The sequence below is a fragment of the Giraffa tippelskirchi genome, chromosome 8 (assembly GCF_054371585.1).
Source record: "Giraffa tippelskirchi isolate mGirTip1 chromosome 8, T2T-mGirTip1v1.2.pri, whole genome shotgun sequence".
In the NCBI taxonomy this organism is placed as follows: domain Eukaryota; kingdom Metazoa; phylum Chordata; class Mammalia; order Artiodactyla; family Giraffidae; genus Giraffa; species Giraffa tippelskirchi.
Window position 1 is genome coordinate 139,232,430 of NC_137282.1, and position 25,311 is coordinate 139,257,740.

Here is a 25,311-nt window from a genome sequence, read left to right on the forward strand (position 1 = left end):
CATGTCATCTGTGAACAAAGAGAATTGTATTTCTTCCATCACAATCTGTATATCTTTGATTTCTTTCTCTTGTCTTATTGCATTAGTTAGAACTTTTACTATGATGTTGTAAAGGAGTGCTGTTATGGGACATCATTGCCTTGTACTTGATCTTAGCAGGAAAACTGAGTTTCTCACCATTAAGTATAATGTTAACTGTACGCTTTTTGTAGATAGTCTCTATCAAGTTGAAGAAGTTGCCCTCCATCCCTAACTCATGAGCATTTTCATCATAAACAGGTATTGGAGTTTGTTAGATGCTTTTCTTCATCTATTGATATGATTATGTGTTTGTTCTTTTTTAGCCTGTTAATGTGATGGATTACATTTATTGATTTTTAAATGTTTTGTTCAGAACTTTTGCATATATGTTCACAAGAGATATTGTTTTGTTGTGTTCTTTTTTTTGAAATGTCCTTGTTTGCTTTTGGTATGAGGATAATGTTGGCTTCATAAAATGAGTTGGAAAGTATTCCCTCTGCTTCTGTCTTTTGAAAAAGGTCATGGAGAACTGGTATAACATGTTAAATGTTTGTTAGAATTCACTAGTAATCCTATCTAGACCTGGCGCTTTCTGTTTTTGGAAGGTTATTAATTAATGACTCAGTTTCTTTAGTAGATGTAGGACAGCCGATTCAAATTGTCTAATTTTTCTTCTCTGAGTTTTGGCAAATTGTGTCCTTAAAGAAACTGGTCCATTTCATCTACGTTATCAAATTTGTGGATATAGAGTTGTTCAATATTCCTTGCTTTTCCATTTAATGTCCATGGGGTTTATAATGATGTTCTCTTTTTAATTTCTGATATTAAGTCATCTGTGTCCTCTTTCTTATTTTCTTAGCTAGCCTGGTCAGAGATTTATGGATTTTATTTACCTTTTCTAAGAGTTAACTTTTAGTTTTGCTGATTTTCTCTGTTGGTTTCCTGTTTTCAATTTCATTGATTTCTGCTTTAACTTTTTATTACTCTTTTTTTCTGCTTATTTTGGACTCAGTTTGCTCTTTTTTTCTAGTTTCCTAAAGTGAAAGCTTAGATGATTGACTTTTGATCTGTATTCTTTTCTAATGTATGCATTCAGTGCTGTCAATGTCCCTCTAACCACTGTTTATAGGGCAAATCACAATTTTTTAAAAAAATGTTTTTTCATTTTTACTTAGTTCAAGATTTTCTTTTACTCCCTCTTGAGATTATTGTTGTTGTTGTTGATTCTTGTTGATTCATGTATTATTTAGAAATGTGTTGTTTAATCCTCTAGTATTTTGGAATTTCGTAACTATCTTTTACTGGTTTTTAGTTTAATTGCATCGTGCTTTTAAATCTGATATTGTATAATTTTTATTCATTTAAATTTGTTAACATGTATTTTATGGCCGTGTATTCATCAAAATAGATCACATTCATCAAAATGTGATCTATTTTGATGAATTTTCCATGTGAGCTTGCAAAGAATATATATTCTTCTGTTGTTGGACAGAGTAGTCTAGAGATGTCCATTGTATTAAATTGATTGATTGTGTTATTGAACTGAACTATGTCCTTATTGATTTTCTACCTGCTGTATCTGTCCATTTTTGATAGAAGGTTTTGAAGTCTCCAGCTGTAATAATGGATTCATCTATTTCTCCTTGCAGTTCTATCAATTTTTGCCTCACATATTTTGACACTCTATTGCTAAAAACATACATATTAAGGATTGTTATATCTTCTTGGAGAATTGATCCCTTTATTGTTATAAAATGCTCCCTTTTTATCCCTGATAACCTTTCTGGCTCTAACATCTGGTCTGTCTGGGATTAATTTAGCTGCTCCTGCTTTCTTTTGATTAATATTGGTGTGGAATATCTTTCTCTATCCCTTTATTTTTAATCTATAGATCTGTGGACTTCTTGTAGAGAGCATATAGTTGGGTAGTGTTTCTGATCCACTTTGACAATCTCTGACTTTCTATGGGTGCTTTTAGATCATTGATATTCAAAGTGATTACTGATATAGTTGGATTAATGTCTACCATTTGTCCAAGGGACTCTCAAGAGAGATCAAACTAGTCAATCCTAAAGGAACTCAACCCTGAATATTCATTGGAAGGACTGATGCTGAAGCTGAAGCTCCAGTACTTTGGCCACCTGATGGGAAGAGCTGACTCATCGGAAAAGACTCTGATGCTGGGAAAGATTGAAGACAGGAGGAGAAGAGGGCGACAAAGGATGAGATTGTTGGATGGCCTTACCAACTCAATGGACATGAATTTGAGCAAAGTGCAGGAGACAGTGAAGGACAGGGAAGCCTGGCATGCTGCAGTCCATGGGGTTGCAAAGAGTTGAACACGACTTAGTGACTGAACAACAACACCATATTTGTTACAATTTTTTATTTGCTGCTTTGTTTTTTGTTCTTATTTTTGTCTTTCACTCTTTTTCTGCCTTTTGTGACTTTAAAGTTTCTTGTAAGGCAGGTCTACTAACAACTGATTCTCTCAAGTTTTGTTCGTCAGAGAAAGTCTTGTTTTCTCCTTCATTTTTGAAGGATAATCTTACAGAGTACAGAACTCTAGGTTGGGGTTATTTTTTTTTCTTTTAGTACTAAGTATTTCACTCTACTTTTTCCTTGCTTGCGTGATTTCTGAGAAGTTGGAAGCGATTCTTATCTTTGTTTTGCTAGAGGTAAGGTGTTTTTCTCTCTGGCTTCTTTCAGGAGTTTTTCTTTATTTTTTAATTTCTGTGGTTTAAAATGATATGCTTAAGAACAGTATCTGTTATTGAAAACATTTTTTTTTTTTTTTGCATTTATCCTGATTATTGTTCTCTGAGCTTCTCTAGATCTGTGGCTTGTTTTCTGACATTGATTTGGGGGAAAATCTCAAGACTTCATTGTTTCATTATTTCTTCTGTTTCTTTCTCTCTTACTTCTCTCTCTTCTTTAGATATTCTCACTACCCATATGTTACACCTTTTGTAGTTGTTCCTCAGTTCTTATTCTATCCTGGTTTTTTTTTTTTTTAATGTCTTTTTCTCTTTGCTTTTTGGTTTTTGAGATATCTGCAAGTTCAGAGATTCTTTCCTCAGCCATGTTCAGTTAACTGATAAGTCTGTCAAAGACATTCTTCATTTCTGCTGCAGTGCTTTTGATCTTGAGACTTTCTTTTCGGTTCTTTCTTGGCACGTGTATCCCTCTTCTTACATTGCTCATCTGTTCTTGCGTGTTATCTGCTTTATCCATTAGAGCCCTTACTATCTTACTCATAGTTGTTTTAAAATACGGATCTGATGTTTCCTCTCAAAATGTCATTTTTTATCTTTTAGTATGTCTTGTAATTTTTTCTTGACTGCTGGATACAGGGTACCGAGTTAAAAAAAAAACTGCTGAAAATAGGCCTTTAGGACTGTGGTATGAGATATGAGGTGAAGGCAAATATTCTATAGACTTATGATTAGGTCTTGACCTTTAAGTGAACCTTTGCCTCTGGACTATGAACTTCACATGAACTTTTCAGATTTTTTCCTTTCCTTGGGTAGAACAGGATGGCTAGAGTGGGCTGGAATTTGGTATTTCCTTTCTTCCATGTGGAAGGCTCGATGTTCCAGAGCTGGCTATTTCCTTTCCCCTGAGTTAGTTAGGCTCTGATAGAACCCCAGCAGGTTAGGTTCTGGTTAAATAGCTTCGCTTGAAGATAAACCTTGTTAAGAAGGACAGAATGTGCTAGTGCACCTCAAAATGACTCCTTTCCCCCTCTCCTTGCCAGATGCACAAGTTGATTTTTCTTGGCTATTCACTGTGAAAATCTGGTAGAGCTTTAGGAGGTAAAACTCATGAAAATCTGCCCCCGCCCCCCACCCCAATGACTTAGTGCCCGGAGTGTTTAACTCTCAGAGTTATTTACACTGAACCTCTAGCAACTTGTCAATTACACCTTCAGATCTTCCTATCCCTGTACTGGTACTGGTTCCTGCAGAACTTTCTGCTCTTGTGGATTATGATTCTCTGTATCCACTTGTCAGTTCTGGGGACAATTGTTTTCTCTATCACCTTTCTCTCTTGTGGATCTAAGGAGAGTTGTTGATATGTTCAGTTTTTTTTTTCAGCTTTTTGCTTGTTGATATGATGGAATAGCAACATCTAAGCTCCTTCTGAGCCAGAAGTCTCAGATTATATTTCCTGTGAATGATTTTTATATAGGTAGCAAACAACCTTTCTAAAACAAATGATAAATCTGTTTTTGCTTCATGGAAATTACTTTTATATTTTTTTATTTTTCAAAATGCTTGTATTTGTTTTTAACTCAGTAGTGTAGTCATGTGGTCTAAGAAGAAAAAAATATAATCAAATATTCGTGAAGAAGGTTGCTCACATAACTGCTCTTGTCCCCACTGCTTTTTATAGATAATCACTTATGTTAGGTTCTTATATATAGTTCTAGTATATAAAAGAAAATACATATATAGATTCTTGTGAATTTCCTTTTTTACACAAAGATTGCATACAGTACATATTTTGTCTATATCTTGCTTTTCCCCTCTTAACAATATGTCATAGAGATCTGAATATCTTCCCATATTAACATAGCTTTCTTTGTCTTTTACACAGCTGCATAGTATCCCATTCTGTTGTGTGGTGTATTGTAGTTTATTTAATCATTCATTATTGGTGAACACTTGGATTGTTTCCTATTCTGCAAACAAATAACCTCTTTGCAGGGTTTTTTGTTGTTTTTTTTTTTTTGTCATTTTGTATGTAAGCAAGTCTATTTATAGGATACACAACTAAAAATTAGGTTGCCATGGTGTGTTTTTTTTTATAGATATTGCCAAATTGTCCTCCACAAAAGCTGTATTAATACAATAAACTCCACAGATAAACCCTGGTTTTCTGTTTATAAGTGTTAGCCATACTATAGGAGATATTGGAAAGTGCAAAGAATTTCAAACCAGGGAACTTGGTTATCCATAATGAAAAAGAGTGAGATATAATAGTCACAAGTTTTCCTCCTACAAAAGCTTTTAAAAATGATGAGAATTCACAATTCCCATCATTAGCAGCACTACGCACTTCATATTTAACATTAGCCTAATTCTGTGATCTTTTCTGATCACAGCAAAACCTCTCAACAGCTATTTCACCTGGAAAAAGTTTCCTCAGAATAATAACTACTATTAGTCACTTAAATGACACAAAGTGAAATTTAGATGCTCCCTAGAGTAGAATTTGGCTTCCAGGTGCTTTGACCAGCTCACAGCATCACATTTCACTGCAGCTGTGGTATGAGCTGGAAGTTGTATGGCATGAATAGCAGCTGGACTAAGCTTCATCAGGTGAGTAGCCATGTGACAGTGAAGTGATCTGGTCAGGTGCTGCCAGCACTGTTTCAAGGGGCACGCATTGCCAGCCAGCCATGAACAGTCCTTCTGTCTCATATGCATGCACTAGGGTGGACTCTCCAGTAAGGATGATAAAGGCATCTAGCTGATAATTTCAGGAGAAGGGTTGATTGAATTAGAAGTAGGCTCAATGCTGCTGTGTGTTCTTACTTGAGTCTGGGTGAGTAGGCTCTAAGGTTTTAGAGAGAAAGAGGCAACAAAATCAGTATTGCTTGGTATTCTGAATTTTTATTCTGCCATCTTATTGCAAAACCACAATCATCTAATATGCTTCCAGGAGGTTGGTATTTGAATCAGAATATATTTACTGTAGGCTACCCCATTATATAGGAGAAGGCAATCGCACCCCACTCCAGTGTTCTTGCCTGGAGAATCCCAGGGACGGTGGAGCCTGGTGGGCAGCCGTCTATGGGGTCGCACAGAGTCGGACACGACTGAAGAGACTTAGCAGCAGCAGCAGCAGCATCCCATTATATAAGTATCCCAGTTTTTTTATTTTGGATCTGGAAGTTTCAACAAGAGAGAAGAAGAAAAGCTTTCTGTAGCTCATGGGAAAAGGAGGGAAAGGATAAAAAGAACATGCTGTTTGTTGAATGCCTACCCTGCCAAACCGAGCTGGCTGGTGTACATGTAAGGAGAGACTAAAGCTGGAATTTTGTTTTGCCATGAAACTTAGCAAAGGCTTAGCTTTTCTGACCCAGAAAATGAAGACCAAAATCAAACAGTGTATTAGGTATATACATTATTATATGACAGGGAAAGAACGTTTGTTGAGGAGCTGATCGCATTTTAGATGTTGTACAGAACACTGTGGATGCAACAAAATTAATTGTTTCTGTGCAGATAAGTCTGCCTAGAACACTGAAGTTATCAAATCGCCATCTCTTCAAAGCCCCATACCTATATAGCTCCTTATCAGGGGGAAAAAAAAAAGCCCTCACAGATAATAGTTCCCTAGGAGTAAATTTCTTGTCTTATTTTCTCTTTTCATCTCACAGATAAAAATTGCAATATGAAAAGATAATTCTTCCCAACTCTCGGAATCCATTAGAATTTCTACAGCCTGATGCTCTTTAAGGTAAACATGCCATATGCATTTACTGCAATAAACTCATCGGATTTACATTTTGATTGTCAAACACTGTACAAATTGCACATAATTGCCTTCTCTACGGCTACACTCTTGCTATTTGAAACTTTTGAAAATCTTCCTCATCTGGAATTCGGTAAGAGATTAATCTTCCCATCAAATAAGGGGACAGGAAATTGTCTTTTGCAGTTGTATCCTGTGAGGACACTACTAATTAGAAGCCATTTCCTGCTCTCTGACCACTTTCTTGCAGCCCTCCCCGGAGGTCCGAGAGAGGCCATGTGACAGCACTTGAGCTGAAGCCCTTGGTGGTCAGCAGCACTTGTCTACATGCTCTGTTTGGAGATAGTAGGAATCCAAATTATTTCCAGATCTGTTCTGTCTGTAGAGGAGGGTTTCTCAAACTTGACACTATTGATATTCAGGCCATAGAATTCTTTGTTGTGGGGGCTGTCCTGAGCATTTTAGGCTGTTTATCAGTAAGTCTGGGCCACTGCCCATTGAAGGCCAGTAGCAACCCCCCAAGTTTGACAACCAATGTCTCCTGGCATTGCCGAAGACCCCTGGGAGGCAGAATCACCCAGGTTGTGAGTCACTGCTCCAGAGCTATTGGAGTCACATTAAATATCCAAGCAGGCTGAGCTCATAGACAACGTTCAGATAAAACCATCTGGGTGAATTTCTTCCCTATCTCTGCACAAACATCAGGAAAAAACTGATTCACGCATTAGCTTTGTTTCCAAAAGTTCTTTCTGGATTAGATAAAATCAGAATGGAGACTTGACTTCTTTGATCCAGTCTCCCTGTATGTAGAGGAACGGTAGTTCTAGCTGTCATTCAAAAGTTTCCAGAGTCCATGTCTTTTTTTTTTTCCTTCCAATATGTACAGAGGTGGCCTAAAGATGGTAGGTATAATTTCCATGAATGGCAGTGAAATTTATGTTTGAGATATTTAAGAATTCAAACTAATAAATTGTTTAACTTCCATCATCTTGGTTGAATGAGCTCAAACAAGAAAAATATAACTATTTATATCTTTCAAATATATATTTGTGATTTTGGATGACAGATTGCTTTGGAGTTGGAGGATAAGAGACAAATGGCCCCAATACTCAATAAAAGTAAGTTTCTTTAATCTTGTGGTCCACTGTACATACACTTGACAGAGCAATTTTAACACTGTTGTTCAGTAGCAAAATCCTGTCTGACTCCTTGAGACCCCACGGAATGTAGCACTCCAGGCTTTCCTGTCCTCCACTATCTCCCAGAGTTTGCTCCAATTCATGTCCATTGAGTTGGTGATACTATCTAACCATCTCATTCTCTGCCTCCCCCTTCTCCTTTTGCCTTCAATCTTTTCCAGGATCAAGGTCTTTCCCAAAGAGTTGGCTCATCACAATTTTAGCACTCCAAGTGCTTATTTATTTTTGTATCTGCCTCCCAGTTGTAGATGTTGGTTTCCACGTGGCAGGAACCATTCTTGTTTTATCTCTGTGTCTTCATTATCCAATATAGTCATAAAACACATTGGGCCAACAACACTGTACTATAAATTCTATTTGAGTCGAATTATGTTCAGTCTTGTTCCTGCCATTTTCCTCTGGGTCCTAGCGCAGTGCCTGGTATATAAGGCATCCAATATGTGTGTTTGTGGAACAATTGCATGATTGGGAGCCACCCTGGAAGACTGGTTGAACCCTGGCTGCACAAGTCAATGGAATTTTGGCTTCAGAGTTCAAATGAATCCAAACTAACTCACTTTAACTTGTTTCAGCTAGGGTTTGGGGAAAAGGTACTTTTCTTTTTAAATTTGCTTTCTTTATAGGCAACCGAAAAGAAAAGTCAGTGCTTTAAAAAAGCACCTCCCATATTCTGATGGATAAGTACAAATTGATGCAAATGTAGTTTCTCTCAATGAATGAAGTTTCCTCTGCCTAATTCAGCTGAAAGGAATGAACACATACATTTACTTTACTAGAGCCTCTTTCCCCTTTACATTTTGTTTTTAAAGGCAGTTTAGCATAGTGATTATACTGCCAATGCTAAAGTCAGACTGCCAGAATTCATCATACCTGGTGTGAATGTGTGACTTTCAAAAATTGCTTAACCTTGCTATACTTTAATTTTTTTATGTAATAGATTCGTGAGTTAAAAAATACTACTGACCTTATGAAGATAATAGGAGGATTACATGAGTAAAAATGCATAAATGTGCTTAAAACTCCTGAATGGCATACTGTATTAAATTATACTTTTTTGGACACATACATTTAATCTGAGAAGTACTAACTTACACACACCTATATATAAATATATATATATATATATATGTATATATATATATATATATATACTGATCCTGTTTTATTTACATAGATTAGCATATATAATACATATACACATACATATATACATACACACCTTGGTTAAATATATTTTTCCTGATTCATATATATATATATATATATATATATATATATATATACATATATATACATATATATACTTACATATATATATTTTACAGGTAGAGCAATTAGATAAATTCCTGTCTCCCCAACTGTAAGCATATGTGAACAACCGATAAAAAGCAAGATTCCACTACATAGAAAATCCTAGAGAAAGAATATCCAACTTGTCAGCTTTGAAGGCATGAAAGTCTCATGCCATTGCAGAGACATAGCTGGCCTCGTGGCTTTAGCAAAAATGAAATGCTAATGAAGAATGCAAAGGGAACAGCTTTAGGGGAAGCAAAGGAATAATGCAACAGAAATTGAAGACTCGGAGGCTTCCATTTTGTAAATATTTGGGTTGGTGGAAATTTGTTAATTGAGGCCATTGATTTCCACCTGAAAATGGTAGCAATATCTAATTCATTTAAGCCTGAAATAACATCCTTTGGGCCAAATGGGGTTATTTCATTCTTAACCTCTTAGTGATATATTAACAGTTGGAAAGCATTTGGACGCATATCTTAAAAAGTGCCACATTAACAGGAATTCACGCTGGAAAAAAATTTAAAAGAACCCAAATCTACAACCACACTTGCTCTCAGAGTGGGGAAAGGCCCCATGGCCTCCAGCCCCTGTCTTCCTCCTTGGCAGTATTTTAAGGTCTGTGTTTAATATTGCCGAGCCTACTTGAGTGATAAATGTAACTGTATAAAAATTACTTATTACAGGCTGTCATGTTGCCTCACTCACATCGGCTGGGCTGCAGGCATTGTACATAAAACTTGAATCTCTACCTTGACAGCGTCAGCCGCACTGGCTTTAAAGTAAAATGCTTTCAGTCATGAATACAAAACATAATTTACCTTTTCATAATACTTCAGCTTGAAACAAGTTGGAAAGCTCGTGTTACCGTCAGACCAGTACCTGTGCCCAGCGGAGAACCAACAAATTCCAAGCTGTCAGCTGAAAGGCGCTGCTGCTCCCCTGCCATCCCTTTGAAGCAAACTTAAGCTGCTAAATTGTGGGGCCTCTAATTTTTAAAGTCGTATTTATGTGTAATTCCTTTTTGCAACTCCGCAGTGACAACGCGTTGTCAAGATGGATTAGCTTGTTTTCTCAACTGGTATTTGTATTGGAATTCCTCGCTGAATGGATCTCTCTCATTCTGGAAGCTCCCAGACTCCTTCTAGCAACTGTTTTTTGTTGGAGAGGTGAGAAAGCAGGCACTGTACACACCTACCTCTTAAAACGGAAGCTCTTACCCCTTTGCAGACACCGTCTGGACTATCCTTGAGCTCTCTTTTAAACACCATTCAAACCAGTGCCTCGGCCCAGCCAGTGCGGTCCCCACCGGCCTGGGGGACTCTCAGGTTGGTCCCGAATCTCGGCTTAATCGTGCCGCTGACTACAACCTGCGGATGTCAGCTAGATGGAAATCGAATGTGAAGGTTCCAAGGAGCCTCTCTGCAGCACTGCTGATTCATTGTGACTGTTTTCATGGTTGTTTGTGATGCACACAGTATGTGAGGCTGAGTCCGCGGGGGGCGTCTGCCCACCAGCCTCCCGCCAGGTCGGCGGCTGGGCCCCCACCAGACCGTGGTGGCAACAGAGCCGCACATGCCTCCCGTTAGCCCAATTCCTTGTGACAATGTTCACATTCACTTAGGGCCCACAGTGCTTGTACTTGTCAGTTGGGATAAATGATGAAAAAAAAAAAAAAAACGTCTTGGTGTGGAAAGCGAAACAGAATGGCCGTTGGAAGGACTTTCCTTGCTCCCTCCTCCGTGCTCCTCTCCTAAGCTCCCCTCCTTAAGAAACAGCTCCTGTGTTTGCAACTTCTCCTTTGCTTTGCCCGGATAATGAAGGCCAGAGAAAAGACAGCCAACCTGCAGGGGCATTCAATATCATGAGCTGTTCTCTTTTTGAAATTCTAGGACAAGTGAAACAGATTCTGAAGGAAAACTGGTAGGGCATGGAAAGTCTTGCTGCTTAGACAACTCCCCCTGAGATGCTGAATTTGGATTTCATAGTCTGCTTATTTGTCTATACAGTATCTTTTGCTCAGGAACTTAAAGCAGCATCCGGACACTACTTTTCATCTTTGTAAAAGCCCCAGCGGTTATCTTCTTAACAGCAGTTTGAAGGTTTTCCACCATGGGGTTTCAGACCTCTCTTGTCCAGCTCTTTCCTCAGGCACACTCTCCTCCCTTCCCCCTAGAGGGGCTTGTCTTAGGCAAAGGTACCCCCTCCCCACTTCTCATCTTCCCAGTGCTGTCATTACACCTATTGTGCCAGTCACCCATCTCTTCCTTCAGTATTTCCTTCACTGATTGATGGAAACAAGCTTTTCTTTATCTTATGAGTTAATGAAGGGACATAGAGTAAATCCCTAGTTACAGAGGTAAAGCCCCTTCCCTCTAGGGTGTAGCTCTTGCTCCATATACTTCCTCAGCCAAGACCCTTGCAGTGAACACCTATAATAAAATGAAATGTCATACCCCCATTTCAACATTTATTGATCGGTACCAATGTGGCCAGTGGACTCTCCTGCTATATTTTCTCTTTTCTGTACATAATTTCCCTTGGACAGTATGTTCTTTTTATTTTTTTAAATTTTTATTGGAGTATAATTTCTTTACAATGCTGTGTTAGTTTCTGCTTTGTAGCACAGTGAATCGTCTATATGTATACATAGATCCCCTCTTTTATGATTTCCTTCCCATTTAGGTCACCACAGAGAACTGAATAGAGTACCCTGTGCTACACAGTCTATTATCATTAGTTATCTGAGTAGTGTGCATATGTCAATCCCAATCTCCTAATTCATCCCACCCTCTCTTTCCCCTCTTGGTGTCCACATGTTTGTTCTCTACATCTGTGTCACTATTTCTGCTCTGCAAATAGGTTCATCTGTACCATTTTTCTAGACTCCACATATATGCATTAATATATAATATATGATATTTGTTTTTCTCTTTCTGACTTCACTGTGTATAACAGTTTCTAGGCCCATTTAAATCTTTGTAGATGACCCAATTTCATTCCTTTTTATAGCTAAGTAATATTCCATTGGACAGTATGCTCTTTTAAATATATAAGACCATTTGAGAGTGCTCATTTGAATTTAGAAGTATATAAGCTGTTGTTGGGTCTAGATCATTTGTTTTACACGAGGTCTTGAATGAGTCCTAATTGGACATGCATGTCTGCTAAGCAGTGTTTGTTTTCAGATGTTAATTCTTTTAGGTGTCTAAAGACTGAATGGATTCTTACTGGGTTCTGGAATAAAACTGTAGTATGAGATACTTGTATTGGATCAGTGGTTGTGAGATTTGCATTTCTATTGTCCCATTGAAACCACTGAAAGCATATTTATTCATTTTCACCTTTATAAGTGTTGTGTTAATTTCTTCTAAATTTATAGTAGCACTACAGTAATGTTTAGAACATTATTTCAGAGATCACTTCTGATTACTCCTGTTCATAAACATGCCTCTGCAACAGGTAAGCTGATTATTGCCAGGAGAAATTGAATTCTTTCCATACATTTAAATCACTGTCACATGTAGAGATATATCAGAGCCTATAGCTCTATGGCATGCACATAGGGTCAACTGGAAGGTAAGAAGAACCTATTCATTAAATAAGACAATTCAGAATCCACTCTGGGTTTTAATAGTTCTTACAAGGAGCTGTAGAAGCTCAGAGAAGTGAGAGATACATGGCTCCATAAAAAGTTAACATGAGAGTATGATTTGGGAAAGCAGAGTGGAAGGAAGAACAGAGTGCAGCAGTTACAGTGTTGCAACTGAATACAGTAGGATTAGTCCCCAAAGAGATCAGCTTGATTGGAGCAAGAAACTTGGGCTGGGACAAATGGGAGACAGAGTCGTTCAAATGGATTTTGAAGAAATGTGATGTAAAGGAGATGCTGAGGAGATTGTATTTATCCCAACCACAGTGAGCCAAAAATTCAGTTGCCCTGATGAAAGTGTGTGTGTGTGTGTGTGTGTGTGTGTGTGTGTGTGTGTGTATGAAGAGGAGGTTAATACTTGTTGAGTGCTAACATGTGCTAAGATAGTTCTAAGTGTTTAAGAATATTTTGTCACTAAACCTTATAACGATGAAGATGAAGTAGGAATAGTTTTTGCAGTTTTCCTATGAATGCTGAGGCTGAGAGAAAACATTCATTCCCTAAGGCTGTTCAGCAAGTCGTAGAAACAGAAATTGGATCTTGAACTACTTGACACCTATTCTACAGTCTCTGGGGTCGTTGGGGTAAGATCCTTTGACTCATCATTTAAACATTACGGCTCACTAGTTTGTAGAGCATGCCAGATAGAACCTACTGGGTAGATACTCAGTTTAAGACATGGCCTAGATGAGCTACTTAGCAACTGCCTGCCAGTTTATACTGTAGCTGGAGCTGGTTAAGTGATAGATCTGTTAGTTCCAAATAGTATGTCTCATTTAGACTCTTATCTCTTGACTTTAAACACTTTTGAAACTTTTCAGCATTTCGTTATTACCTTCTAGTAATTATGAAACATTCAGGATGGACAGACTGATGCTGAAATAATGTTGCACAGATAACTTTCTTTAAATCATGACTGGGCACCATGGCAGCCTGGAGAATGTGCCTGGCAGTCTTCTTATTAAGAGTGAGGTAATTGACCAAGGGCCCCAGATGCTGAGCTTTGAAATCTAGAGCCATGTGTGCCCCAAGGCCACACTGCCCACGGGCTGCTCCTGCGAGGTCAGAGTGCTGCAGGGATATGAGGGTTCCTGGAGGACACTGGATGTCTCTGTCAGCTGCCTTTGCCTGCAGGAAGTGCCCAGGCTTTTGCCCACCTTTCTGAGACTGCAGGGCCATCCGGGTCACTTCAACTCCAGGGTCTCTCCTTCTGCTTCACTCACAGCCTGATGGCTCCCCTGACCTTTTCAGACGCTCTTCCTATTTCCTTTCACAAAACACTTCCCCTAATAAAATTCTTACACACTTACTCTCATTCTGAAGTCTGCCTTTGCAAAGTCTAGAGTAACAGAGACATTTATACAACCATTCATTTTCTCAAACATCTAAGGTGTGGGAAATAAACTAAATGTAAGATAGGTATAAGACTTTGATAAATTAATTAGAATGATGTTCAGACAGGAATATTTTAAGAGTGGTTTTAGAACTTTTTTCTTGGCTTTCACATGACGTTTATTTTTGAAAAAATTACATACAACTATAAAAATATTTTGAAAAATGAAAATGTCTACAATCTCATTACCATAAAATTTATTCCCATTTTTGCATATAATTTATTAGCTCTTATGTGCTTTTTTATGTAATTGGCTAATTTGTGCAGGGGATTCCCTGGTGGCTCAGATGGTAAAGACTGCCTGCAATGCGGGAGACCTGAGTTTGGATCCCTGGGTTGGGAAGATCCCCTGGAGAAGGAATCACTGAAAGTTTTCTATCACAGACTTTATTGCTCCTTTCTCTATTCTCCAAAAGCATTTTTATATAGTCTTACTATTTCATTGCTACCTCATAGTATTTATAGTTCAATTTTTACATGCCCCATGCTCCTTGGAAGAAAAGTTATGACCTCAGATATGCAGATGACACCACCCTTATGGCAGAAAGTGAAGAGGAACTAAAGAGCCTCTTGATGAAAGTGAAAGAGGAGAGTGATAAATTTGGCTTAAAACTCAACATTCAGAAAACTAAGATCATGGCATCTGGTCCAATCACTTCATGACAAATAGATGGGGAAACAATGGAAACAGTAACAGACTTTATTTTAGGGGGCTCCGAAATCACTGCAGATGGTGACTGCAGCCCTGAAATTAAAAGACACTTACTCCTTGGAAGGAAAGCTGTGATCAACCTAGATAGCATATTAAAAAGCAGAGACGTTACTTTGCCAACAAAGGTCCTTCTAGTCAAGGCTATGGTTTTTCCAGTGGTCATGTATACATGTGAGAGTTGGATTATAAAGAAAGCTGAGCACTGAAAAATTGATGCTTTTAAACTGTAGTGTTGGAGAAGACTCTTGAGAGTTCCTTGCACTGCAAGGAGATCCAACCAGTCTATCCTAAAGGAAATCAGTCCTGAATATTCATTGGAAGGATTGATGCTGAAGTTGAAACTCCAGTACTTTTGCTACCTGATGCGAAGAACTGACTCATTGGAAAAGACCTTGATGCTGGGAAAGATTAAGGTGGGTGGAGAAGGGGACAACAGAGGATGAGATAGTTGGATGGCATCACTGACTCGATGGATATGAGTTTGAGTAGGCTCCAGGAGTTGGTGATGGACAGGGAATCCTGGCATGCTGCAGTCCATGGGGTTGTGAAGAGTTGGACACAACTGAGTGACTGAACTGAACTGAACTGATGCAAAGAACTGACTCATTTGAAAAGACCCTGATGTTGGGAAAGATTGAAGGCGGGAGGAAAAGGGGACGACAGAGGATGAGATGGTTGGATGGCATCACCGACTTGTTGGACATGAGTTTGAGCAGGCTCCGGAAGTTGGTTATGGACAGGGAAGCCTGGCATGCTGCAGTCCATGGGATCGAAAAGAGTTGGAGATGACTGAGCTACTGAACTGAACTGATGCTCCTTATTAGACTGAAAGCTCTTATTTGCAATGTATTGGTTATTATTTTATCCCATGAAATTTCTAATAAACTAACATTCAGAGGATGCCTTCCTTTCGAGAGGAGAATTTTTTGTGCTTTATATCATTTAATCCCGTGACAACTTGATGGAGAAAGAATACGATGAGAACCTACAAGATGGAGATTGTGAGCTAATATCAGGGTGAACTCTCATTGCTTCACATATATTCTGTTCAATAGAACCCCCACTCAAGAAGATGGGGATTCTGCCAGGGCGTGAATACCACTCGGGCAGAAATCACTGAGGACCATCTTAGAGGCTCCTCCACAAGGAGAAAACTAAAGGGAAGTAACTTGTGGCTAAATTGCAAATAAAGTCTATCTGACTCCAGCATCTTGGCTCTTGGCAACTACATTTTGCTGTTACCATAAATATGTTGTATGCTGGGAAAGTCAATAAACTATGTGTTGTAGAAATACAAAAAATATTATTAACAGGCCCCCCTTTAAAGTGACTGAGTGCGTGTGCACACACGCATGCATGCACACATACACACAGACTTCTCTTATGGGTTGAAGCATGTATCCTAATGCCTGCTTTTAATTATTCAGTTAAGTACATATAAAATAGCACATGCTTGTCAAAATTAAATGTAATTGCTTTAGAAATCAACTTACTATTCAGCAATCTGATTATATTCAAGTAGAAGCTTTGGTCAGCTTCTGTGATGAGATACCCATCTGATACACATTAGTTAAGAGGACTTGAATAAATGTTAATTAACAAGTACTGCATCCCTGTGTCCATGGAGTGCTGCTGTAGGAGGCAGATGATCCTTTTTAAGGGGGCATTAAGAGGCACATCACTAATTTCTCTAACATGTAACGTATCTTTGCATATATGTAGCAGTTAAGAAGCTTCAAGTGAAAAAAAAAGAAGCCTCAAGTGATTTTAGGGTAGTTTCAAATATTCAGGACAATATTCATGTTTATTTCCTAGATGTCTCTCTTGCTCTATGGGGCACGAACATTATGAGAGGCTCAATGGAAAAAGAAAGTATGTGGAATACGTTTTGTGAGTAAATAAGTTTGTGAAATGCAATGTGATCTGTTTGTGTTGGACATAGTCATAAACTGACAAAAATCAGAGAAGGCATTTATGCTTTTATTGGTGTGACACCACAACCCATCTCAAATGAGTTGCTGCCTCCCAGGGAAGTGGGCAAGAGGTGGAAAGGCCCATTTCTGTAGATTCTCCCATAAGGAGATGACCCTGCTTTGTTCCCCTTACTGTCCTTTCAGTGGGCTTCCCACCAGACAAACCCTTCTTTCATCCCAAAGAAAAGCAATTCCATCTCTTTCTCTGTTTTTCTCCTTTGACACTGGCTCCCAGGACTTGCCAGGCTGCCTTTTGCCATCCTTGCCTTTATGGTAATGGCAGACTTGAAATGGTCAAAATCACATGTAGGTTACTCATCAGTTTAAGGGAAAGATGTGTGCTCAGTCACTCAGTCGTGTCCAACTCTTTGCAACCCCATGGACTGTAGCCCCACCAGGCTCTCCTGTGGGATTTTCCAGACAAGAATACTGGAGTGGATTGCCATTCCCCTACTCCTGAGGATCTTCCCCATCCAGGGATTGAACCCACATCTCCTGCATCTCCTACATTGGCAGGTGGATTCTTTACCACTGCACGATTCTTTACCACTTGAGCCAAGAACTTCCAGATATACAAAGCTGGGTTTAGAAAAGGCAGCAAAACCAGAGATCAAATTGCCAGCATTCTTTGGATCACATAAAAAGCAAGGGAATTTCAAAAGAATCAACATCTGCTTCATTGACTACACTAAAGCCTTTGACTGTGTGGATCACAACAGACTGTGGAAAATTCTTTAAGAGATGGGAATACCAGACCACCTTACCTGTCTCCTGAGAAACCTGTATGCAGGTCAAGAAGCAATAGTTAGAACCACCTTGGGAAGCACCACTTAGAGGAAAAAAATTAATAATAATAATAAAATATTACAAGGTGCAACAGATGTTACACAGGTATACAATATGCTTATAAAGTGCAAAAAATTTAATGATTCCATGGAATGTGCTGGATAGTCTCTCTTTGTGCCCTTCAGATCTCTATCCTTCTCCCTGTGCTCTGAACCCTTCGGATCTTTTTCATCCTTCTTCTCCCTGTGCTCTGTGCACTTGGAAGCTGACGCTGACTTCTGTGGAATCACTGCAACCTTCTCTTGCATCCTGGCTTCTACTTGGGTTTGGTCAATGGGCGGCATCAGGAGGGTGCAGAGTGAGGGAAGTCAAGGTATTTATTCCCCTGGTTCCTGCCCTTCTGGACTACATTTTGTTATTGGCTGCATTTCTCACCAGCTTTTGACTTAGTTTTTTCCTACATCTAAGAAAAGTGAAAGTGAATGTCACTCAGTCATGTCTGACTCTTTGGGACTCCATGGAATTCTCTAGGTCAGAATACTGGAGTGGGTAGCCTTTCCCTTCTCCAGGGGATCTTTCCAACCCAGGGATCGAACCCAGGTCTCCCGCATTGCAGGTGGATTCTTTACCAGCTGAGCTACAAGGGAAGCCCTTTCTATAGCTAGTCAGTCAGTCAGTTCAATCACTCAGTCATGTCTGACTCTTTGCGACCCCATGGACTGCAGCATCGGAGAAGGCAATGGCAACCCACTCCAGTACTCTTGCCTGGAGAATCTCAGGGACAGAGGAGCCTGTTGGGCTGCCGTCTATGGGGTCACACAGAGTCGGACACAACTGATGCAACTTAGCAGCAGCAACAGCAAGACTGCAGCATGCTAGGCTTCCCTGTCCATAACCAACTTCCAGAGCTTACTCAAACTCATTCCCGTTAAGTCGGTGATGCGATCCAACCATCTTATCTCCTGTCTTCCCCTTCTCCTCCTGCCTTCAATCTTTCTGAGCATCAGGGTCTTTTCAAATGAGTCAGTTCTTCACATCAGGAGTTTCAGCGTCAGCATCAGTCCTTCCAGTGAATATTCAGGACTGATCTCCTTGCTGTCCAAGGGACTCTCAAGAGTCTTCTTCAACACCACAATTCAAAAGCATCAATTCTTCATCACTCAGCTTTCTTTATAATTCAACTTTCACATTCATACATGACTACTGGAAAAACCATAGCTTTGACTAGATGGACCTTTGTTGGCAAAGTAATGTCTCTGTTTTTCACTATGCTATCTAGGTTAGTCATAGCTTTTCTTCCAAGAAGCAAGCATCTTTTAATTTCATGGCTGCAGTATAGCTAAGCTCTCATTAAATACAGTACTGGCTCCACCTCCTGCCTTGGAGTGTTTCCCAAGGTTGCTAGCTTTCATGGACTTCACTGTTCCTTGCTAGTTTCTCTTAGCTCTGCCCACATCTTATTGCACTCTCCTTCACTTCCTCTTCTGAGTACACCATCCCCTCTCTTCTGGGTCCCTGACTCTAAACTGACTAAAAGAAAAGAATGAATCAGTGTGAAAAAGGACAACGACTTCAGGAACTTCAGCCTGAAAAGACATCTGGGCAGAGAGGGCTGTATGTTCTCAAAATCATTTCTGAGAAGAGTTTTGAACCGCTTCAAGATAAATCTAATATAAGCAGTAGTCATGTGGCAGCTATCAAATATCACATTGAATTATTGACTTCCTTTTCATGTGGCTTCCTTGGTGGCTCAGACTGTAAAGTGGGAGACTCGGGTTTGATCCCTGGATCTGGAAGTTCCCTTGGAGAAAGGAATGGATACCCACTCCAGTATTCTTGCCTGGAGAATAACACGGACAGAGGAGCCTGGCGGACTACAGCCCATCGGGTTGCAGAGCAGACACGACTGAGTGACTAACATTCACTTCATGTGTTTACGGGTTGTCTCACCAAGAAGGAGAGGGGCAGTTAAAAGGAAAATGAACCAAAGCAACTGCATATATCTCCTACTGGCAAGGTTGCCAGATTTAACAAAAATGAAATGAAACAAAAAGCAGGGTTCCCAGTTAAATGTAAATTTCAGATAAACAATGAAGAACTTTTTAGTATAAGTATGTCTCATCGAAATATTTGGATGTGAACCTGCTTATGCTGTATTTTATCTGGCAACCCTTCCTACAGGGCTTTTTACATAGTGTGCTTTTGATACATGCTTCTTGATAGATAGATTTAGATGTTACAGAAAACAAAAGTCTTCCAAAATAATCAGGCACTGGCCAAGGACTGCTATCGGCAGAATATGTTAGAAATCATCAAGCTTCCCTGAGGCCACACGCTCTGTCTCTGCAGGCTCTCTAGGTCCTAATATCCTTCTTATCACCACAGTGTATTATTTCTTATTTCCTCCAGGCTATGTATCTGCTGGGGAGACTGTGGAGAAGGGAAGAGTGAAGAATGTAAGGTGTGGGTAGAAGCAGGTTCAGACTGTAGTTCTACCCATGGGTAGCAGTGAGACTTTGGGCAAGTCAGCTAAGCCCCACATGCTTCCGTTTCCTAACTGTACAGTGGCAGTGAATAACAACTTACTCCTCAGAGGGATGACTTGGGTTACAGCTGGATCAAGTGAGTGCTCAGCACTGTGGTGAAACATAGCAGATGCTAAAATAAAATGTAACTATCTTTAAACAGGTTGATGGGTGAGACACAGAAATGACCTCTTGGTAACACAATGTAACTATTTTTGGAACAGAGGGAAAAGTCTTACAAATTTAGGCTATTTCTGGGAATACCAGATGCCATTATAAATTCCAGAAAAAAAAAATTTTCTTTGTAATAATGTCCCTTTAGTGAGCATAGACGGAGAAGGCAATGGCACCCCACTCCAGTACTCTTGTCTGGAAAATCCCATGGATGGAGGAGCCTGGCAGGCTACAGTCCATGGGGTCGCTAAGTCGGGCATGACTGAGCGAATTCACTTTCACTTTTCACTTTCCTGCATTGGAGAAGGAAATGGCAACCCACTCCAGTGTTCTTGCCTGGAGAATCCCAGGGATGTGGGAGCCTGGTAGGCTGCCGTCTGTGGGGTCACACACAGAGTCGGACATGACTGAAGCGACTTAGCAGTGAGCATAGATATAACAACAGGTCAGTGCCTTGCTTTTTTATAGGTAGTGCTATCTCTTAACTGAGAAACTATCTTTGGAACAGAGAAACTGAGTAAAGAAGTAAAAATTAGACCTTTTGATGACCCTTTAAATTTTATGATTGTATCATTACAAAAATGTACTGTAAAATTTTAGCCAATTCTGACAGCATCAGCTATGAAAAAAGCATTTTGAAACATGAATTCAGGTCTTGTACCTTAGCTAAGAGAGCAGTTAATTTTTATGAACATGATTTTGCTTCAAGCTTTCTTTTAAGTGTGATGTCTTTAAGTAAACCCTGAGAGAGCTTCCCCAAATATGTACATTTACAAAAACTATTTTACCTGCAAATCTTGCCAAATATCTATCACTTGTAAATTACTCTATGTTTTTGTTCTGAGAAAGGTATTTGGCTTCATCTCAAAATTTGAAAATCATTAAAGGAAAATAGTAAGTGATTACAATAATTCTTTAAGCTTTCAATTAATGTGTGGTTCAATTTGACAGAATGAGATGGAGGAATTTCATTTTATAGATTTGCTTGTTGGGGAGAAGCTAATGTACAGATGGTAAAAGATGGTTTAAACGAATTAAAACAACGAATTGAGGATGTAGTTTGTACCTATATGTATCAAAAGATTTTCTAGTCTCTATTATATTTAAAAAGTATTGGCTTTCTGTGGAGAAGCACCAAACACATGGCATAATTGTATAAATGACTTATAGGAAAAACTCCATAGATGGGGAATCAGCACACAGGGTGAGCTTTTGCTCAAATACGTAGCCAAACATTCTAGGTCTCAGTTTCTTCCTCTCTAAGATAAGAGATGTTGTACTGTATCTTTTCTCTAAGCTATTTCTTGATTTTAAGATTCTCTACAATAGGGACTTCCCTGGAGGTCCAGTGGTTAAGACTTTGCCTTCCAGTGCAAAGGGTGCAGATTTAAGCCCTGATTGGGAAGCTAAGATTCCCACATGCCTTGTGGCCAAAAAACCACAACGTAAAACAGAAGCAATATTGTAACAAACTCAATAAAGATTTTAAAAATGGTTCACATCAAAAAAATCTTAAAAAGATTCTTTCTTAAAAAGATTTTTCAAAGATTTTTTCTTCCAGCATAGATAGATGATTGTTTCAAGGCCTGAATTAAGTGCAGTTAAGTGTCCTAAGAAATGGACTAGTTGCAAAGAGATAGCAAAATCTGATAAAATCCATCTTAATCAGAGGTGTCCCTTTGGTCCTCTTGGGTCACCTTAACTCCTCTGCAGTATTGCTTCATGCCATGGGGTCCAGATCCTTCTGTTTCTGTGATCCATGTTCATTAAGATACTGTCTAGGGACTCAGACCTGGATAGTTCCAGTGTTATTTAGGCTGGGGAGAAGGCCCAGAAAGAAGCCAGTGAGAGATCTATCTTAATGAGGTCAATCTCATGGCTTTATATGAGGCTGAGCAAAGGCAAGTTGGCAAAACACTGGTTTTGCACTGCTGTCTCTATCTTTCATTTCCATATAAATTCAGTAACAGTCTCAAAGCACCAGCAGAAATAGTGCACTGAACAAAATCCTTTCAAAGAGATCATTTCTTGAAGAATTTCATGAGGCAGTAGCAGCTATTTAAAGTGCCATCTATGCCATTTTCCATGAGAAAATTGAACCAAAGAAATATGCGTTTCCATTGGTGTTATCTTCCTAAATTCTAGATATATTTATAGATGTGCTATAGCTAAAGCCCAAATATTTGTATTCCAAATTAGCTTTTAAAAGATTCCATCCTTGTTATCCCCATCCAAGAGTTCAATAAAAAACAGTCTGGACTAGCTAGCATGATTTTATGGTTCATATCACCAGAGAAGAAATATAAAACTTGAGGAATATGTTTTTCAAGAGAATTATATCTCTTTCCACATATTACCATTTTAAAAGCCTAGCACTTCAATATTTTTCCTCAGTCATCATGGTGGCAAATTGCTACATGAATAACTGTCCGACTGAAATTAATGATCACTAGCAGAGAGAACACAAATAGTCAATTTGGAATATATCAGCATGTCTCTTTCTCTTTGGTGCCATAGAATGAGAACAACAATTAAAAGACCAACAACAGCACCTGGTTCCCATTTAAAGAAAGAAAAATTGGACTGTATTTTTGCAATGACCTCCCAAGACAGAAAGGTGAATAAGAGGTGTGTGTTCGTGAGTGATGCAACCAATTTTCAGAGCAATGCAATGTTTGTTAATAAGGGCCAATTGTATTTTAACCTCTTAGGCTGAGTTTAGAAGTGTGGAAGTGCTATTTGTCATCTCTTGATATGACAGATATCGAAAGCTGCAGGGCACGGGGCCCATACACAGACCCAAGGACACAGGGATTCTCACTTCCAACCCCACCTCTATTCACAGTAGCCAACATGATTTTATGGTTCAACATGTTCCAGGAACATGTTCGTCAGTATAGGCAGTGCCTATCTCAGTTGGCTTAAAATTAGCCCAGAGGATTTGTAAAATAAAGATGGATGAACACATTAGAATAACAACAACAATTTGTTCTCTTTGAAGGAACCTATCATTTAAAAAAATACATGCATGCGTGGGCTAAGTCGCTTCAGTCATGTCCGACTCTTTGCGACCCCATGAACTGTAGCCCATCAGGCTCCTCTGTTCATGGGATTCTCCGGGCAAGAATACTGGAGTGGGCTGCCATGATCTTCTCCATAAAAAAATACACATTTCCCCAAATAAGAGCTATGCAGCATATATTACCAGCAGGAACTCTGAACCATAATTTTCAGTCTCCTACTTTGTGTCACCTGCCTAAGTGGCAGGTGTGCTCAGTGAGTGACCTTGTGAAGCAGTGTCTTGGTCCATCTTCTGTCTTCAGTGTCATCTCTCTGAGGGCAAAAGCATCAAGTTCCTTCATTGTCAGATAAATAGATAGCAAATGCTAAAAAGGTTGACTGACTGACATATGTTGGCCACTAAGAAAATGAAAATTGAAAGGTAGAGGTATTGTTTAATGGGTACAGAGTTTCAGTTTTGCAAGACGAAAAAATTCTGGAGATGAATGGTGGTAATGATTGTACAACATCGTGAACGTACTTAATGCCTCAGAACTGTCAGTTTACCACTGGTTAAAGTGGCAAATTTTATGTTATATATATTTTAACACAAAAATGAATGAGCTATTAAAGAGGAGGGAAAATAGTAGAAGGAAAATTCAGGCTTATTTTCATGTTTCAGTTCACATTCCTAGATTCTTTTCTCTTTTCCTGCCTTTTCTTTGCTAACATCAAAGTGACTGATCACTGAGCAATGGGGCTGTTAAGATCTGTCATCATATATAGCCTGAAAATGTTTCCTTTCAAGTGTTCTTGATTGAATTGGAAGTTTCTTATTTTCTTATCTGATTTGATACAGTCAAAGAAAAAGAGAGAGAGAGAGAAGGAGAGAGAGAGGAAACAGAAAATGACCAGGACTATATTAGTTGGAGGATGACATGTCTGAGCCAGAGTTAACACTGATGGAGGTGCCCAACTTTCTGATCCAGCATCTGTACCACCACTGAAGACCAACTTCATCTTTCTGAAATCACTCTGGGGTCATGCCTAGACCTCAGTACCCTTTATTAGATGTTGAGGCAGATGCCAAGAAGTTCTGAATTTACAAGAGAACTGTGACCCCAAAATGGGAGGCAGAACCAATGAAATTTAGAAATGGATATCCTAGAGCTTTCCTGATAGCTCAGTTGGTAAAGAATGTGTCTGCAATGCAGGAGACCCCAGTTCGATCCCTGGGTTGAGAAGATCCGCTGGAGAAGGGAAAGGCTACCCACTCCAGTGTTCTGGCCTAGAGAATTCCAGGGACTGTATAGTCCATGCAATCGCAAAGAGTCGGACACAACTGAGTGACTTTCACTTTCACTTTCATCCTAGATCCAGAAAAAGAAAAGAAATAAAAAATAACTCCAGTGATGACTCTTTCTAATATGATTGAAAGTGAAAGTGATTCTGATATGATTAATTTGTTATCATTTAATTGTCCTGGAAAAACTATTTTAAACATGTTTACATTTTTCTGTGTGTGATTTAAGACACGAAATATATACATTTAATTTCCAAAAGCAGATGTATCATATAGATGTATAGATGTGTTCATATAGTGCATAGAATAGCAGATTAATATTCAAACACATTTCCTCCTAAATTTCTTTGGTATTCTTTGGATATAAGTTTTTCACATGTTAAGATATAAAATGCTTTTATGCATTTTTTGAACTATTGGGATGAAATGAAAAAGCAATAATAAGTCAAATATGTTAGCTTATAATGAACAAAGCAAAGCTGGTTGGGAATAGTTTGAATTTTTATATAAAAGTGGAATGTTGTAATTATTCTGTTTGTTTCTTTTGTGAAAAATGCAACTAAATCAGAGTTCTCCAATAGTAATCCTTCAAATACATGAACTAAACTTGGTAGCCCATTATTTGGTATTGAAGTTGGTGGAAGGCCTGAAGTGTGCTCTTGTATAAGCCAGCTAGTAAATGCAAATTTAGGTAAGATTCTTGAGAATATATATTTCTTACTGATTTCTTATATGGGATAGAAGAGAATATTTTATAAAATAAAATAATGGGAATGAATGGCTAGAAACTGAACATC

The 25,311-nt window shown here is 38.9% G+C and overlaps 1 long non-coding RNA gene across 1 annotated transcript in view; it reads left to right on the top strand.

The window, feature by feature from the left end:
• LOC145518736 (uncharacterized) overlaps nucleotides 1–25,311 on the top strand; it is a 208,489-nt gene that overhangs the window by 149,640 nt on the left and 33,538 nt on the right. Inside the window, exon 3 of the long non-coding RNA XR_014063237.1 lies at nucleotides 6,410–6,489. This is a non-coding gene — a long non-coding RNA (uncharacterized LOC145518736). The remainder of the gene's footprint in view (nucleotides 1–6,409; nucleotides 6,490–25,311) is intronic.